At 44.2% G+C, this 16469-nt stretch overlaps 1 pseudogene; it reads right to left on the minus strand.

The window, feature by feature from the left end:
- On the minus strand, window positions 1-8192 carry LOC132142901 (zinc-alpha-2-glycoprotein-like; annotated as a pseudogene).
- Between the last annotated feature and the right edge of the window lie 8277 nt (window positions 8193-16469).

Here is a 16469-nt window from a genome sequence, read left to right on the forward strand (position 1 = left end):
TCAGTAGCTCTCTTTTATAGGCTTGTGGCCCAGCTTAATTTCTACATAATCTTCTGATTTGTCACCACTGGATTCCTCACCCTGGAAAACAGACAGAAACGATCATGTTATTAAATATTAAAACAAGTCATATTAAGTTTTGTCATAACCAACAGAGTTTAATGGGACTTGCAATTCATGGAGTACATCTCAGGTTAGTAACCATATTAAACTTAACAAAAATGAAAACAATGCTTTGAGGGATACATTTACAATCTTTTTAATGGCATGCATAATTTTCATAACTCACAACTATCCACCAGAGATTTCGACTGAACGATCGGTAGTTTATTGTTAACACACCGATCATAAGCAACAGAGCAAACCATTGAACATACTGCACTTCAGCCCTCACAGCCTTGTTTTTGTTCCTGTAAAAAACTAAATATGGCACTACCCTGACTAAGGTCTATACATCTGCTTTTGACTTTTACTGAAACTCACTTTTGTTTGTATCCAGGTGTGTGCAATCAAACCTTTGCAGCTCGCCCAAAAGGCTAAGCATATTGCTGTCCTCGACTTATAATGGTGCTTAATCAACTTGACTTAAGCAGAACTGTCCCTGCCTTCAAAGTAGTTGACAACTGCAGTCTCAAACATAAAGACAAAGTTGTGGAAATAAAAGAAAGAAGTGTGTCTAAACAGCACTGAACTTCCATCTAATGTATAATTACCTGAGAGGAAATAAGCTCCACTGAGCTTGCGTCACTGCTGCCTGGTGTTTCGCTACTGTTGTCTTGATCTGTAGGAGAAAGTAGAGTGCCTTGTAAAATTAACCATTTAGATAAGGTTGCACCAAAACTCCGGGCAAATAATAATGCAGTGATGCATTTTTTTTTATATGAAAAGCTGGTTTCACATCTTGGTGTTGGTGCTGACTATTTTCAGACAAAATATTTTGTACACATTTAACCAAAAAAACCAAAAACAAGAATGTGTGGATCATCTTTAATTAGTGACTACTCACCATTAGAGCAATTCTTCTTGTTCTTGATGTAAACCACTAAAACAATTGCCAGAACGGAAACTGCAATCCCTGCTACAATCATAACTATGAAAGTGTCTGGTGGGAAGCCCGGGCGTTTTTTCTCTGTAAAAAATCCAAAAAATAAGGGGAAAATGGAAATTCACAACTTAAATGTATTTTTAATTCATCAAGTGATGTTTCTGTATGTATGTGTAACTGCTTTGATTACCCCATTTTTTGATAATTGGTTCTTCCATACTCTTGTGGGACACAAAACAGTCATATTCTGCTTCTTTTTCATCCTCACTAATCTCCACACTCTTCTGTATCTGGAAGGTCCCATCAGGGTTTGGTTTGATTTCAGTGGATTTTATCTCAGGCAGAGGTGTGCGATATTTCCTAATGGTCATCATCATGTCTTTGGCGTAGAAGCTGGAGGCCATACAGATGATTTTCAGCTGGGTTTCATTCCTGGATTTCCTTGCAAACATGTGAACATCTGGAAGAGCTGAAAACACAGGAATCAGTTTATCAATCATCTGCAGATGAATATCAAATATAAATGCTGTACATTTACTCACAAGCTTTTTTGAGCTCCTCATCTGCATATTGTCTGAATTTCTTGAGCCAGTCCTCACACTCCATTTTCAGGTAGTCTGTTGTGTGTTGTTTTAAGATCGGCACATTATCCCATTTCCACTTGGATATTAAATTAGTGTCAGCTGGGTCGTCCCACTGAGACTTTTTATAATCATAAGACACAAAGTCCTCTCCATCATAGCAGTACTCATTAATGCGTTTTGGTTCACTTCCCTGTTGCTCAACTTCACAACCGTGTCTCCACTGAAGAACATGAAGATCTGAAATGGAGATGGATCAAAATGTTGGTAAGAAAAAATATAATGAAAATATAGTACAATGAATTTATTTAGGTTCAAATTAAACTGTATAAATGCTCCTCACCTGATTCATTTTGTTTCATGCATTTCATCAGAGAGTCGATATTCTTCTTGATCCACTGTTCTTTGCGCTTTCTAAACTGAGTGTCTTCTTCCCAGTAACCCTTTTCCATTTTCTCCTTCATCCAGGTTTGTTTGGGAATATTTCTCTGTTCTTCACTATTGTAATAGTCGATCTGTATGTCATCAAGAGACCCATAGCAGTGAATTCATAGATGCCCGGCAGATCGACAGGTTTGGACAAACCTGTGTAAATGTAATACAGCGAGTGTTTCTCTGCAATAAAGAGCAAAAAATAAATAAAAATCGTGATACAATGTTGAATTCCTGATGGAGAAAACAGTAAAATATATGACTGAAGTCTCAAGTTTAAGCAACACAAAGAACCAAAGATACTGAATCGTATCATATGGATCTAGACTAGTCCTGATCTCTGGGAGACTAAACCTGAATTTTGATCAACATGACAGCAGCTTAGCTACCAACACCTTTCTTTATCATATGCAATTTCAGATTTGAGATTTTGACTAGAATATACTGAAAATTCTAGAGTATTCATGGACATATAATCTACAAAACTCATATTTAGTTAAACGAGTATAGAAGTTATAGTTATATCTTTCAAGTTTACTATACAGCATAAATTTGTAATAAGATTTCAATTATGTTCTTATACATATGCCAAATGTTCAAATTCAAAAGTTACTTTCACTTTCTGTTCTAATTGTTTCCTTTAACGTTACCTGCATGAATTGAAGGCGGAGTCCTATAAAGAAGAAAAACACAAAGTAGAGCAAAGAGTTTGGCGACACATATGCCCATTGTTTAAAAGCCATGTGTGAATGTATGGTCTTTTTCTGGTGTTTATATCGTTCCCTTTCATAGGTCACTTCGATGCTGCGGTGACGTCACCACGTACGGGAACACCTTCGGTGTGACGAATGTCTGAAGCCCTATACCATCCCGCCAATCTTATTGGCCAAATAGCGCGTGGCACCGCCCAGCATGCGTAAGCATATATATACCTGGTGCCGCGCGCCATTTACCTCAGATTTCATTCCTTCAGTACGAAGCGAATCTTCTGTGCCCTATTATCTCGCGTTCTCAGCGATCATCTACGAGCAGTATACTCCTCTCCGCGGACGCGATGAGTCAACGAAAGGTAGGAGCCGTATGATGGGTTATCACGAGGAGGCACTTATGAGAGGTTCGTTGCAGCCTCTCTACAGGTTCTCTCCTTGATAGCCTATGGCTACAGTAAAATATGCATACACTTCCCCTGTGCACTAACGCCATTAGGAAGTATCCGCGCTCTGGAGTGTATTTCTTAAGTCGCCTCGCGTCTAACCCCCACCGTTTCGCTTCTGCGGTCGCCGAGGCCCCGCACGAGGTGTTGGTTAGGGGCGATATGTGCGGCTTGAATCTGAATACAGTGATGCACTGGAGTTCCATGTGCTCGCTCTCCCCCACTCGAGCGTGTTAATCAACAGTTTTGCTCTTCAAATGGTGGATTACGGCTCACACAGCCGCCGCGTTTTCGCTAGCGGCTTGGCCCGATGTTATCTTGTTGGATTGAATCCTGCCGTGGATACGCTTCAGGATTATATACAACGAAACGCAGCGAGTTTGACGCACACGCTTTTCTTCATGTTAATATGCCAGGGACTATGCCCTTCACTGAGAGCGCTGTTAGACTGCTAATGCACATCTACCCTCTCACTGCAGTCCCCATACTCTAACTTTGACTGTCTCGCAGCAAGGGCACCTCGAGCGTCATTGAACTGAGCTATCATTCGCGCGCCCCCTCAGACACTCTGCACAATCCAGTCTTCAGAGTTTGAGGGACGGCGCGGAGGCTAGCAAAGATGGCCAGCGTATGACGGTTCACACAGCCGCCGCGTTCTCGCTAGCGCGTGGCCCGATGTTTATCTTGTTGGATTAAATCCTGCCGTGGATACGCTTCAGGATTATACACAACGAAACGCAGCGAATGTGACGCATGCGTTTTTCCTTCATGTTTGCTTAGGACTGTGCCCGCCTCCAGAGAGCGCTGTTGGACTGCTAATGCACATCTAAGCCTCTCACTGCAGTTTCCACACTCTAACATTTGACTGTCTCGCAGCAAAGGCTCCTCGAGGGTCATTTAACTGAGCTATCATTCGCGCGCCCCCTCAGACACTCTGCACAATCCAGTCTTCAGAGTTTGAGGGACGGCGCGAAGGCTGGCAAAGATGGCCAGTGTATGACGGTTCACACAGCCGCCGCGTTCTCGCTAGCGGCGTGGCCCGATGTTCATCTTGTTGGATTAAATCCTGCCCTGGATACGCTTCAGGATTATACACAACGAAACGCAGCGAGTTTGATGCATGCGTTTCCTTCATGTTCTCTAACATTGACTGTCTCGCAGCAAAGGCACCTCGAGCGTTATTGAACGGAGCTATCATTCGCGCGCCCCCTCAGACACTCTGCACAATCCAGCCTTCAGAGTTTGAGGGACGGCGCGGAGTCTGGCAAAGATGGCCAGTGTATGACGGCTCGCACAGCTGCCGCGTTCTCGCTAGCAGCGTGGCCCAATGTTTATCTTGTTGGATTAAATCCTGCCGTGGATACGCTTCAGGATTATACACAACGAAACGCAGCGAGTTTGATGCATGTGTTTTCCTTCATGTTCTCTAACATTGACTGTCTCGCAGCAAAGGCACCTCGAGCGTCATTGAACTGAGCTCTCATTCGCGCGCCCCCTCAGACACTCTGCACAATCCAGCCTTCAGAGTTTGAGGGACGGCGCGGAGGCTGGCAAAGATGGCCAGTGTATGACGGTTCACACAGCTGCCGCGTTCTCGCTAGCAGCGTGGCCCAATGTTTATCTTTTTGGACTAAATCCTGCCGTGGATACGCTTCAGGATTATACACAACGAAACGCAGCGAGTTTGACGCATGCGTTTTCCTTAATGCTTGCCAGGGACTGTGCCCTCCAACAGAGAGTGCTGTTGGATTGCTATGCACATCTAACCCTCTCACTGCAGTCCCCACATTCTACATTGTTTACCTCGCAGCAAACGGTGCTTCGAGCAGCATTGGATTGAGCTGTAATGCCAAACGTTCCCTCAGACACTCTGCGCAATCCAGCTTTCAGAATTCGAGGGGCGATTCAAGGGTCCTGCACAGACGACCCCTTTATGACGGCTCGCACAGCCGCCGTTTTTCGCTAGCGGCAAAGCCCGATGTTCAATCTGTTGGCCTAATTCCTGCCGTGGACACGTTTTCAGGATTATACACAACGAGACGCAACGGCTCTTATACATACACTTCCCCTGTGCACGAACGCCACGAGCTTTTCATGCCCGGATATTTTAACATGTATGACAGCGTTGCAGGAAGCGGAAATTTTGAGACCGCTAGTATGGTCTCGGCCGTGTGTGAACGCTTGCCCGACATTTCTCTATGGGTGTTACGCACGATTTGTCATGGATACACCATTCAGTTTCAATAAGGGCCGCCTCCTTTCCGCAGAATTCTTTCCACAGTGGCGAAGCCGATGGAAATAGCGGTGCTGCGACAGGAGATGTCAACTCTGCTGAGCAAAGGGGCTATAGAGGAAGTACACCCCTCTCAGATGGAGGCGGGGTTTTTTACAGCCGTCATTTTGTGGTAAAAAAAAAAAAAAAAAAAAAACACTGACGGATTACGACCCATTCTGGGTTTACACCATCTGAATCTTGCACTCAGGAAGTTCCTCAGATTCGCTTTAGAGAGCAAAGCGTATCAGTATTTCTCAAAATGCATGGATGGATCTCTGGCCCCGTTGCGGCACCAGGGCGTTCGTGTTTGAACTATTTTAGGCGATTAGCTGGTGTTTAGCGCAATCGCAGACTCAAGCACACTCTCATGGGGATCTTGTGCTGAATCATTTAACAGCCTGGGCTTACGTATGGAATGTTTCACCCCGTTGTCTCCGCATCGGACGATTCCGGTGACACGGCGATGTGTGATGTCGCTTAAAAATATGTATGTCAACCGAATTCTCCTGACTGAATTCTCCTGACCGGAGTCCGGCTGGGGATTTGCGCTTCCCGAGAGACTGTCACGACGGATGCGTCTTTGACCGACTGGGGAGCTGTTTGTCAAGGGAGTTGGCACATAAACAGGTTGAAATTACTGGCTGTTTTTCTGGCTCTCCAGTATTTCTCGAATCTGCTGATCGGCCGTCATGTGCTGCTCAGATCAGACAACACAGCGGTTGTGTCATACCCGAATCATCAGAGAGGATTATTCTCTCGCCCCCTGTGCAGGCTGGCGAAACATGTTCTTTGTTTTCAGAACTAAATTCTATCGATCCGAGCTGTTCATGTCCCCGGACGTTGGACTTTGGAGCGAATTTGCTATCCAGGCAGACTCTGGAGCAAGCGGAGTGGGGATTGCACCCCCAATCGGTGAATCTCCTATGGCAGATTTTCGGGGAAGCGAAGTAGAATTGTTTGCGTCAAACACGACTGCGCATTACCCGCTTTGGTTCTCCCTATGCCCTCCAGCACCCCTGGGCTTGGATGCATTAGCCCACAACTGGCCCAGGACCAGTTTGTATGCGTTTTCCCCCAATCTGTCTGATTCCGGCGATATTACGCAGAATACGGGTGGACAGGGTGGAACAGCTGCTGCTGGTGGCTCCGCGGTGGCACACACACAGCCGTGGTTTGTGGATCTGATCAATCTGTTAGCGGGCTCTCCATGGGAGATTCCCCTCAGACAGGATTTATTATCACAAGCACAGGGACTGATTTGGCACCCGAGGCCAGATCTATGGAATCTGTGGGCGTGGCCTCTGAGCAGAGTGAGTTCATATGTCCCGGTCTTTCTGCTGAAACTACCGAGACTATACTGAATTCTAGAGCAGCTTCTACGAGACGCTTATATGCTTTCAAGTGGAGACTGTTTACGGCCTGGTGTGAAACTCATAATATGGATCCAGTTTACTGCCCAGTGGCGTCAGTACTGGAGTTCCTTCAGGAACGTTTTTTGGATGGAGTGACACCAGCTACCCTAAGGTTTACGTGGCAGCCATTCAGCTTACCACGAATATATAAATGGTGCCTCAGTGGGCCGTCATCCACTGTTTCTCCTTCATACAGGGTGCGCGACGGCTGAGGCCTTTCTGCCCCGTGCGGGTCCCTTCATGGGTTTTTCCATTGTGTTGCATGGTTTATCAGGGCATCTGTTTGAGCCCTTGGAATTGTTCCGGATAAATCCTGACTTTTATAGCACAGACTCTGTGGAAGTGTTGTTGCGACCAAGGCCCAATTATGTCCCTAGGTCGCATCTATCCCTTTCGCTTTCAGCAGGTGGTCCTGGAGGCTTTTTCTCCTGCTGCGGTGGAGTCTGGGGATCTAAGTCTTTGCCCTGTGAGAGCGTTAAAGACTTATGTGGATCGTACTGCCCCATGGCGTGAGTCTGACCAGCTGTTTGTCTGTTTTGGACATAAGAATAAGGCCATGCAGTTACGAAACAGCGCATGTCCCATTGGCTGGTGCAGGCTATTTCCTTGGCCTATGAGGCGCGCGGGCTCGCTTCGCCCTTAGGAGTAAAAGGTCATTCCACGAGAGCAGTGGCTTCTTCTCAAGCCTTTCTCAGTGGATCTTCTATGGATGATATCTGTGCTGCGGCAGGCTGGCCCTCACCGAGCACTTTTATCAGGTCTTACAGTCTGGATGTGAGGATGGCTTCTGGCTCCCGGGTTCTCTCCGCTTGACCAGATGCTTCCTTGGATCCAAGCTATCAGGTACGTCAGGCGTGATGGTATAGCGTTCCCATACGTGGTGACGTCACCGCAGCATCGAAGTGACCTATGAAAGGGAACATCTCGGTTACGTATGTAACCTTGGTTCCCTGAATAGGGAACGAGATGCTGCGGTTCTGGCCGTGCCGTACCTTGATAGCTTTCTTCTTCGTCATGAAATCTGAGGTAAATGGCGCGCGGCACCAGGTATATATATGCTTACGCATGCTGGGCGGTGCCACGCGCTATTTGGCCAATAAGATTGGCGGGATGGTATAGGGCTTCAGACATTCGTCACACCGAAGGTGTTCCCGTACGTGGTGACGTCACCGCAGCATCTCGTTCCCTATTCAGGGAACCAAGGTTACATACGTAACCGAGATGTTCCTTCACGTCTGAATGCAGAAACTGAATGCAGCAGAAAACCAGTTGCAAATGGCGGATGGTGTTTCTGTGTTTATAGATAAGTCTAATATATCAATGGTTTAACCAATAAGAAAATAGATTGACGACATCATCTGTATCTGGGCAGACGTATTGAAGCAAGACCAGTGGCGTAGCCACGGGTGTGCCAGGGTGTGCCGGTGCCACCCACAATGGCAGCTGAGCTGGCACACCTAAAATAGATGCAGAATTATTTTTTATAGTCTCAATAAAAAATGTTTACTAAACTTGGGCTATTGTTGTTTACTTAGAAAATATATATTTTAAAATCAACCCTTTCGCACGTAAGTTACAAATATTTTAACCGACCCCTTGTTTCCATGGCGACGTGTCATGATTGTCACGTGACACACCGCAGATGTATCGCTATTCGTTTTATTTCGTTTTTCATTTTTTATTAAAATATATTCACAAACTTGCTTACCATGTCAACTATCTGATATTCCGATTCTTCGTTTAAAAACCTTTATAAATTATCTCGATCTATAATGAGATGAGCGCTGCAGTTCAGAGTCCTGTCAGCCGGATTTAACGTACAGCACTTGAATTCCCCAGTTTCTCCCGAAATACATGAAAGCAAGTGGCTGTTGAACTGGGAGAAGAATAGAGTAAACTTTATTGTTCTGCTATGTGTGTCTGATATATGAATAAAACACGTCGGCAAATTACATTTGAATAGATAGATAGTTTTTGCTGCTTCCATAGACATCAGTGTGTATTTTACTAACTAAGTTACCAATGTATTGTTTTACTAGTGATTATGTATATTTAAATGTATGAAACCTAAAATAAACATTATGTGGTTGAAAACACTGCATATTAGTTGTGTTATATGACAAGCGCTGAGCGCGTCCGTCTCTGGCTCAGCGCCAGCCAGCGCGCGAAAACAGTTTGAATCTGGCAGTTCTGTGACGTCACTAAACATTCTAACTCATACTCTCGGGCACAGAAATAAGAATCCAATGTATGGTGCCATAATGCTAAAAATTTTAAAATGTAATTTACATTTTAAATTATTTTCGTTAAAAAATATCTGCCGACATTCGGACTGCCAACCAATAAGCAAACAGCAGCTGACTGTGACCCCAGCAGCTCCCCAGAGATCTTTGCTGCATATAAACCTTACTGTCTATGATATAAACAGAGGATTTTTGATTGCACATTGCTAGCTAGCAATATGTCCCAGAGCTCCCTTCTTAATTTTTTTAGCAAAAAAAAAAACCTCGGCTTGATGGAATGCCGGACACAAGGCCTAACGTTACACCTGATGAGGATGTTTCTCCCTCCCCGGGCCCAACATCAACAGATGTGAATCCTCCTGCACCCCTGATACAGAAAAAAACTCCTCCATCAAAATTGGTCCAAAATTGTCCAACATTTGCTCAAATGATCTTCGGGCCGAGCCGCATAAAAGTACTATAACCGATTTCTGATGTTTTGTTCTTCAGGCTCCGGACTTCTCTTGGTGCTTAAATGCTTGCTGCGCTGCTGTGCTTGATGTGCGCCATACTTGGTCTGCTTGTTGTGCCTTGCAGGGCTTGGCCCCGTATTGCTGCTAGCAGCTATATTATTTTATATAGTTTTATGGTTGTGTGGGGCATGGTTATGGTTAGGGTTAATAATTTTGCACAGTAATCTGACAACAATTGTGGCACACCCAGATTTTCATATGCACACCCAGAGTCTCTTTTCTGGCTACACTACTGAGCAAGACTGAATTAATACAGAGCGAGTTTACTTAGGCAGTCAATGTTTATTCGCTGATCTATAATAAAACATAATCAAATATGTTCAACGCTTAACGAACTATAACTTTGAGGACGAATTGTTCAATCTTCTCAAAGTGTTTACAAGGAGCTGGTGAAGTAAACAAAACTGGTACACTTTTTGGTATTACATTTATTCTATCGACACTATTTATGTTTTAAACAAATTCTAAAAGATTCTTGTATCTCCCAATATGTTTTAATTATTGTTATTATGATTTATTTTATTATTTGAACATACAGAGGTTTAAAATGTTAAGTGCCAGTTTTATTTTAAGCACTTTCCGGGATTCTGTTTATTGTAAAGTGAGTTAAACAATTTATCTAGTTCGTGCTTAACAGTTTCATGGTGAACGTTACATCAGCAGAGTTTTTGTGAAAAACCACATTCTGGCTTCAGTCTTCATTTGCTGCCGAATTGTGTTAATATGCATATAGAAACAAAAGGAGAACAAGAGATTGATTGTTAGAGTCAATTTGTTTTAATTAATACTGTAACAGTTCAGTTCCCTTTACATCTTTAACTAGCTGTTAATTTATCAGTTGAATGGGTGACCTTTCCTCATTAATCGAGCAAACAATTACCTCAACCAGAATTTTGTTACATTTTTTATTTTAAGCAAAATAACATACAAGTAAACCAGAATAAAATAATGAAGAATAATTTCCACAATTTAAGTTTTAATTGTTTTTGAGTTATAATAATAATACAAAAAAACACATCTTACACTACACTGAAAACACAGGAATGGCAAGTAACCATAATTGCTACAGTAAAAACACAATGCATGTGCACACACACACTTTACTCTTCAAGACCTCCATCGTCTGTGAAGCAATCCAACTCATTCCTGAGCAGTAAAACCTCAAAGCACTCCCTGTTGTCCATTATCCTGGTGACCAGCCCCACAGTCTTTCTGAAGCTGGCTGCACGACTGCACCTAGAGATGATGTCAGGCTTTCTCTACTTTTGATAGTGTCTCTTTGAATATCTTTTCCAATTCACTACACCTGTTCAGAATCCAAAAGCAATTGACAGCACATTAAGACACAGTTAAAGCAATTTACTTGTAGCTGAAGGTGCCTGGGCCACCACAGTTGTGCTTTGTTGTTTTGATGCCTGGGGACACAAAGAAGACATGAGCACAGCAAAACTGTAACAAAACTATGTCTGTGTACTGACTTTGTGTAAATTCACTACGTTATTTTAACACAAGCCACCAAAACAAGTTACACATATGCTAGCCATCATGCAACATCAGCTAACATGAGCTTCAGGGAGTTGAAGAAGACCTTTAAATCTAGCTGGAAAAGTAATAAAGTGGGGGAGTTATTAAAAAATCTAGATTTATAAATGAAGTAATTGGCCAAAATCACAAAATTCAACATCACAATTTACAGAAAAACACAAGTATTTTACCATTTTAAAATGGTCAGGTATTACATACTTCAAACTTAACCAAGCATAAAGGTCTTCCCAGAATTTTTTTGAGCGTTTGCATAAAAAAAAATGCTCCAATGACTCTGTGTCTGCTCCACAAAAGGTGCATTCATTACAATCCAAATTAAACCTTCTGAGGAATTCATTACAGTGATAAATATTGTGACTTCTTTTGCTTTTGGTAGAAGTGGATAAGAGAGAAATCTTGTTCTAATTCAAACCACTTCATCTTCAGGAAAACTGAAAACAAGTAGTCTCTTATTTACTTCAGAAGGGAAAATGTGTGTATTTACAAATGTTCTTAAAACTGTATTATTAAATTAATGCATTTAGCAGACGCTTTTATCCAAAGCGACCTACAGTGCATTCAGGCTATCAACTTTTAATGTGTTCCCAGGGGATCGAACCCCCAACCTTGCACTTGTTATTGCAATGCTCTACCAATTGAGCTACAGGAACACATTATTATAGATCTGCTCTGTAAAATTAATACCAGAGATGATTAGATTACCTAATCTTGGTAGTGAATAACACAATGCACCTTTAATCAGCTGAATCAAACCAGCAGGAACAGCTTTCAACAAAGACACCTACAATTCCTGAGTACAAATAATATTGTATTTTTCACAGAAAATCATCATAACCAAGGAAATTTCCATCCCCATCCATAATGTGTACAATGGACCAGACATAGGTCCATCCTGTCCTGAAAACAAACAAACACTTATTTCCCCTTGGTAGGGATATTATTCCACAAAGAACAACTATGTGGCAAAAAGTTGTGTTTGTATATTAATTTCCAATATAATAATACCTGACCATGAATAGATGATAATTTACACTTTAATTTTGACGGCTCAAAATCACATCTTAAAAAGAATGTCCCCAAAAGAATCTAAACGTTTTTAGAAGAAAACCTAAACTGAATGTTTATTTCTAAGGAAGGCTTGGATCCACCTCAACTTAAGAGACCATTCATAACATCGAAACAAATCATCGAAACTGTATTCTTCTCTCCTTCTTCCAGCCATTCTGCACGAGACCTTACAAAAGCTCCTTGAGCTTTTCTTAAGCTTGAAGAGAGAGTAACTGTTCAACATCTAGAATCATGTCTATTACAACAGGCATTCATTTCTTGAATTAACATCAACTCCTTTTGCTTCAGATCTCTGTTTTTTTTTTTTTAGCAACCCGAATTGAGATTTCCCTAGTATTACATTTAAAACACTCCCATTTAAAGTTAAAGAAAAGTCATTTGTAATCTCATTAATCAAATTTCTTATTTGACTTGAATAATCTTTATCCTTTAAAAGTTCTGCATTAAACTTCCAATATCTTTCCTGTTGGTTTGTTTTATTGCTGGTGTCAAAGTTAATGAAACCAGGCAATGATCGGTCAATGGTGCCACAGAAATTGAAACATTATTCGTAAGCCCAGAATATTCCTCAGTAATGAGCCAAAAGTCCATCCGTGACTTACGCCGCCTTCACACTGGCAGTTGAAATCAGCTCCGATACGGCAGCGAAACGACCGGAAGTCATTCATTTTCTATGGAGATTCGCAGACCGCATGCGAATGGGTCCGAACCAGGTGCGAATGAGTGCGGTGCGAAAAAAATCGTGTCCGTTGGCCATCCGGATGCGTTCAAAAAATTGAACTCTTGCGAAAGGCTACGGACGGTTCCTATCCGACAATTCCAGCAGAAGTTGGCGTTGCTATGGTACTGATAAACAAACCTGAATTCTTAACTTTTAATAAAATAAATAATGATTTTATAACGACAAGTTTTCATGTCATTTTTTCATTTTAATGATTTTATAACGTAATTTATGCAGTTAATACAATTAAATAATTAAATATTTAAATATTGTACAATTCAATGTTGTGGCCATTTTCCCGCTCATTCACATACAGCCAGAAAATTATATTATGGCTAATCGTAGACTTGTCAATGGTCTTGCTGTTGCTCTCCTATACTGGAGAAGCAAGCAAAAAAAAAAGAGATCCATGTGAGTAAAATACTACCTGGCAGAGAGGTATCAGTACGGGGAGTTTCACCGCCTGGTGGGTGAGCTGCGTCTGAACAACGGTGAGGATTTCAGGGAGTATTTCAGGGTGTCGCGCTGTCAGCCTTTCCAACCTTTCCGCCATTTTTGTTCTACTCGGTTCCGAGGCTTCCGACACTTTTCACCGTTGTGTACGATGTCCACTGGGGGCGTATTGCGTATTACGGAGCTGATTTCAACTGCCAGTGTGAAGGCGGCGTTAGACTCAGGATCCATTAAGTTTGCCACAAGAGAACATCTCGGTTACGTATGTAACCTTGGTTCCCTGAATAGGGAACGAGATGCTGCGGTGACGTCACCACGTATGGGAACACCTTCGGTGTGACGAATGTCTGAAGCCCTATACCATCCCGCCAATCCTATTGGCCAAATAGCGCGTGGCACCGCCCAGCATGCGTAGGCATATATATACCTGGTGCCGCGCGCCATTTACCTCAGATTTCATGACGAGAAGAGAAGAAAGCTATCAAGGTACGGCACGGCCAGAACCGCAGCATCTCGTTCCCTATTCAGGGAACCAAGGTTACATACGTAACCGAGATGTTCCCTTTCATAGGTCACTTCGATGCTGCGGTGACGTCACCACGTATGGGAACGCTATACCATCACGCCTGACGTACCTGATAGCTTGGATCCAAGGAAGCATCTGCTCAAGCGGAGAGAACCCGGGAGCCAGGAGCCATCCTCACATCCAGACTGTAAGACCTGATAAAAGTGCTCGGTGAGGACCAGCCTGCCGCAGCACAGATATCATCCATAGAAGATCCACTGAGAAAGGCTTGAGAAGAAGCCACTGTTCTCGTGGAATGACCTTTTACTCCTAAGGGCGAAGCGAGCCCGCGCGCCTCATAGGCCAAGGAAATAGCCTCCACCAGCCAATGGGACATGCGCTGTTTCGTAACTGCATGGCCCTTATTCTTATGTCCAAAACAGACAAACAGCTGGTCAGACTCACGCCATGGGGCAGTGCGATCCACATAAGTCTTCAACGCCCTCACAGGGCAAAGACTTAGATCTCCAGACTCTGTCGCAGCAGGAGAAAAGGCCTCCAGGACCACCTGCTGAAAATGAAAAGGATTAGACGCGACCTTAGGAACATAATTAGGCCTAGGTCGCAACAACACTTTCACAGAGCCTGGTGCAAACTCCATGCACGAGGGTGAGACAGAGAGAGCCTGTAAATCCCCAACTCTTTTAAGGGAGGATAAAGCCATGAGAAGAAGTGTCTTCAGAGACAGGAGCTTATCCGATACAGTTTCCAGGGGCTCAAACGGATGCCCTGACAAACCCAGTAACACAATGGATAAATCCCATGAAGGAACTCGCACAGGGCGGAAAGGCCTTAACCGTCGCGCACCCTGTATAAAGCGAGAAACCAGTGGATGACGACCCACTGAAACACCACCTATATGCTCATGGTGAGCTGAGATAGCTGCCACATAAACCTTCAGGGTGGCTGGTGTCAATCCCTCCGAAAAACGGTCTTGAAGAAACTCCAGTACTGAAGCCACAGGGCAGTAAACTGGATCCACATCATGAGTTTCACACCATGTCATAAACAGTTTCCACTTGAAAGCATATAAGCGTCTCGTAGAAACTGCTCTAGAGTTCAGTATAGTCTCGGTAGTTTCAGCAGAAAAACCGGGACATATCAACTCACTCCGCTCAGAGGCCACGCCCACAGGTTCCACAGATCTGGCCTGGGATGCCAGATCCGTCCCTGTGCTTGCGATAATAAATCCCGTCTGAGGGGAATCTCCACCGGAGAGCCCGCTAACAGATTGATGAGATCCGCAAACCACGGCTGTGTGTGCCATCGCGGAGCCACCAGCAACAGCTGTCCCACTCTGTCCCGCCGTATTCTGCATAATACCGCTGGGACCAGCCGAATCGGAGGAAACGCATACAAGCTGGTCCTGGGCCAGCTGTGAGCTAGCGCATCCAGACCCAGGGGTGATGGAGGGCTTAGGGAGAACCATAGCGGGCAATGCGTAGTCGTGCTCGACGCGAATAAAATCCACTTCTGCTTCCCCGAAAATATGCCATAGGTGATTCACCGTTTGGGGGTGTAATCTCCATTCCCCTTGTTCCAGAGTCTGCCTGGATAATAAATCCGCTCCGAAGTTCAGTAACATCCATTGAGAAATGCCGGGCAAGCGTTCCCACGCGGCCCGAAACAATATTAGCGTTTTTTTTTTTTTTTTTTGTGTATAATCCTGAAACGTATCCACGGCAGGATTTAATCCAACAAGATAAACATTGGGCCACGCTGCTAGCGAGAACGCGGCAGCTGTGTGAGCCGTCATACACTGGCCATCTTTGCCAGCCTCCGCGCCGTCCCTCAAACTCTGAAGGCTGGATTGTGCAGAGTGTCTGAGGGGGCGCGCGAATGAGAGCTCAGTTCAATGACGCTCGAGGTGCCTTTGCTGCGAGACAGTCAATGTTAGAGAACATGAAGGAAAACGCATGCATCAAACTCGCTGCGTTTCGTTGTGTATAATCCTGAAGCGTATCCACGGCAGGGTGTAATCCAACAAGATAAACATTGGGCCACGCTGCTAGCGAGAACGCGGCAGCTGTGCGAGCCGTCATACACTGGCCATCTTTGCCAGCCTCCGCGCCGTCCCTCAAACTCTGAAGGCTGGATTGTGCAGAGTGTCTGAGGGGGCGCGCGAATGATAGCTCCGTTCAATGACGCTCGAGGTGCCTTTGCTGCGAGACAGTCAATGTTAGAGAACATGAAGGAAACGCATGCATCAAACTCGCTGCGTTTCGTTGTGTATAATCCTGAAGCGTATCCACGGCAGGATTTAATCCAACAAGATGAACATCGGGCCACGCCGCTAGCGAGAACGCGGCGGCTGTGTGAACCGTATACACTGGCCATCTTTGCCAGCCTCCGCGCCGTCCCTCAAACTCTGAAGACTGGATTGTGCAGAGTGTCTGAGGGGGCGCGCGAATGATAGCTCAGTTAAATGACGCTCGAGGAGCCTTTGCTGCGAGACAGTCAAATG

Source organism: Carassius carassius, chromosome 1, assembly GCF_963082965.1.
Source record: "Carassius carassius chromosome 1, fCarCar2.1, whole genome shotgun sequence".
Classification (NCBI taxonomy): domain Eukaryota; kingdom Metazoa; phylum Chordata; class Actinopteri; order Cypriniformes; family Cyprinidae; genus Carassius; species Carassius carassius.